The sequence below is a fragment of the Diceros bicornis genome, chromosome X (genome assembly GCF_020826845.1).
Source record: "Diceros bicornis minor isolate mBicDic1 chromosome X, mDicBic1.mat.cur, whole genome shotgun sequence".
Lineage (NCBI taxonomy): Eukaryota > Metazoa > Chordata > Mammalia > Perissodactyla > Rhinocerotidae > Diceros > Diceros bicornis.
Genome location: NC_080781.1, coordinates 48,300,289 through 48,303,940, shown reverse-complemented (window position 1 = coordinate 48,303,940; position 3,652 = coordinate 48,300,289).

The following is a 3,652-nucleotide window of genomic DNA, read 5'->3' as shown; positions in this document are numbered from 1 at the left end:
TCAAGCAATGGTGGTGGAGCAATTGGACACTTATAGGCAAAAAATGAACCTTGACATTGTATTAGTCAGAGTTCAGAGAAACAGAACTAATAGAAGATATCTACATCTATATCTATCTATCTATCTATCTATCTATCTATCTATCTATCTATCTATCTATCTATCTACCTATCATCTATATCTATCTATTTACGAGGAAGTCTAAAAGGATATATATATATGTATTGTGTAAAGGATATATATATATTAAAGATAAGATATATATTATATATATTATCTATATATCTATTATATATATATATATATATAATAGATAAGATGTAATCCAATAAGTGCCATGATCTGCCTGTAAACTTCAGATCCAGGAAAGCCAGTGGTGTAATTCTGGTCCAAGTCCAAAGGCCTGAGAACCAGGGGAACCAATACTGTAAATCCCAGTCCAAGGGCAGAAGACCAATGTCCCAGCTTAATCAGGCAGCCAGAAAGAAAAAGTGAATTCCTTCTTCCTCTGCCTTTTGTTCTATTCAGGCCTTCAATGGATTGGATGATGCCCACCCACAGTGAGGAAGGCAATTTACTTTACTGAGTCCACTAATTTAAATGCTAATCTTATCTAGAAATACCATCAAAGACACAATCAGAAATAATGTTTAATCTGGGCACCCTGTGGCATAGTCAAGTTGACACATAAAATTAACCATCACAAATCCATCTTTTGTCTAGTTGTCACTCATACACATCTCCTTAACCCACACTTAATCTCCAAAGAAAAAAACAATAACAAGGTCATAATTCCATCTAAAGTGATAACAACTATCATGCATACAACTGAAAACACACTAACCCTTTCCCCAAAAGAGGACGTAAAGTCCTTGAGTTATATTCACTCTTTTTGATATCTTGTAAAGTTAACACTATGAAATTAACAATACTTAAATACTATAATTTAAAGCCAATAACATCTTATGTTACATGATAAGGGAATAAGGGAGGAAAGAAATCAAAGATATATATGTATATGTATATGTATATACACACACACAAACATACTCATAGGAGGACATCCTCATGACAATTACAGTCCCTGTTTCTGTAACTGGTCATGTGGTAGTAGCTGGTATTTATAACTACCTTCTTACACTACCCACTCAGTATTCTCTTTGCCTTCAGCAAGCACCTCATCTGGTTGTGCTTCTTTACCTGGTGAGGTAACCCAAACATTCATTCCTGAAGTGTCTGGGCCATTAGTAGTCATGTCCAAGTGAGTTGTTGTAGTTTTCCACTGACTTTTATCACACAGCATGGTAATACTAAGAGATGCCCTAAGGGAATCTCCCAAATTCCAGACACAATCTTCTTTGCCTCTGTTGTGGAGTAGCAATTCAATTTTCCCTTTGTATTCAGGATCAGTCACCCTAGACAACACCATAACTCCCTTCTTTGCCTGTTGATTAGAAGTATGAGGAGCCCTAAGTGGCTGGATGGCAGTCTTAACTTCCAGTTCAATGGAATTATTGTTGTGTCTCTTGGTGAAAACATTCCTCACTCTCAAAGACCTCTAGGCCAGCAGAGCATAAAGTCACAGGGACAGGAAACAAAAATTTGGCTAGTGGGTAACTAGGGGTAATGATGAGTTATGCAACTCCCATTTCCACCCCTTGATTCCTAGACCTGTGAATCCTTGGTATGGGAGAAACAGCACTATGTATTGGATACTGATTAAGAGCACATACAACTTTCTGGATAAACTTTCCCCAGCCCCGCAAAATATTGTCACCTAGCTAGCACTGTAACTGAGTCTTCAAAAGGCCATTCCACTCTTAAGCCAGCTGCTTCAGAATGGTAGGGAACATGGTAAGACCAGTGAATTCCATGATTATGGGCCTATAACCATACTTCATTTCCTGTGAAATGAGTTCTTTTATCAGAAGCAATGTTGTATGGAATACCATGACAATGAAGAAGGCATTCTGTAAGCCCATGATTGGTAGTTTTCTCAGAAGCAATGCGTACAGAGAAAGCAAAGCCATATCCAGAGTAAGTGTCTATTCCAGTAAGAACAGAATGTTCCCACGATGGAAGCTGTCCAATGTAATCAACCTGCCACCAGGTGGCTGGCTGATTCTCCCTGGAATGGTGTCTTATCAGGGGCTCAGTGTTGGTCTCTATTGCTGGCAGATTGAGCACTCAATGGTGACCAGTACCAGGTCAGCCTTGGTGAGTGGAAGTCCATGTTGCTGGACACATATATAAATCTATCCCTGCCACTGTATCCACTTTGTTCAGGTGTCCACTGGGCAATGACAGGGGTGGCTGGGGAAAGAAGCTGACAGGTATCCACAATAGGTCATCCTATGCACCTAACTATGAAAATTCTTCTCTGCTGAGGTAAACTGTGGTTAGCATTCATATGAGACACAAATATCCTCACATTTTTTGTCCATTCAGAGAGGTCTATCCACATATCTCTTCTGCAAATTTCCTTGTCACCAATTTTCCAATCACATTCCTTCCAGATTCTTGACCTTCCAGGCAATCCCTTGGCCACAGCCTATGAATCAGTATATAATTGTACATCTGACCATCTTTCCTTCCAAGCAATGTGAACAACCAAGTGCACTGCTTGCAGTTCTGCCCACTGGGTGGATTTCTCTTTACCTCTTTACTTTATTAATGTCCCAGAAAGGGTATGTAGTGCTGAAGCCATCTGCTACATATGGTGGTGTCTGCATATCCTGCAGAACCATTTGTAAAGTAGGCCAAATTATTCTCTTCCTCCATCAACTGATCATAGGGAACTTCCCTTAAAGCCCTATGTGCAGGCTGGGAGAGATAAAAGCAGTGTAGCAGGAGTGGGGAGCATGGGCATTTGGGCCACTTTTCCATGTAACATACTTATATAGTAAGGGCCTAATCAGGCCCAATCACATATATTAGCACTTCCATTTGATGATGGAGTGCTGCTGTGCACAATCAACTTTATGGCTTGGTGGATCAGAACATCCAGTTCTTAATGGGCAGCTCAGTTTTCATGGTAACTTTGTAGCCCATGACAATGTGCTTAATCTCTACTGAGACACAGTACCAGGACAAGAGTTGTTTCTCAAAAATGAATAGTTATCTGTGGAGGATGACAGGCCTTTGCTCCAAAATCATAAAGACCAGCACTACGATTTACTTCTAGGGGCTTGCCTAAGGCTCCAAACAGCATCCCTATCTACCACTGACACTTTAAGCACCATTAGATCTGCTAGATCAAATGGTCCAAGGGGTAGAGCAGCTTGCACAGCCTGGACCTATTGCAGAGCCATCTCCTGTTATGGGCCTCACTAAAAACTAGCAGCTTGTTGGATCACTTAGTAAATGTACTGGAGTAACACACCCAAATGTGGAATATGTTGCCTCCAAAATCCAAAGAGACTCAATCGTCATTATTCCTTTTTTTGGTGGTAGGAGAGGCGGATGCAATTTCTCCTTCACTTTAGAAGGGTTATCTTGACATGCTCCACACCACTGGACCTTTGGAAATTTCACTGAGGTAGAAAGAATGACCATGAATTTTAGTCACATTTATTTCTCACCCCCTAACATGCAAATGTCTTACCAAGAAGCCTAGATTAGTTGCTACTTCTTGCTTACTAGGTCCAATCAG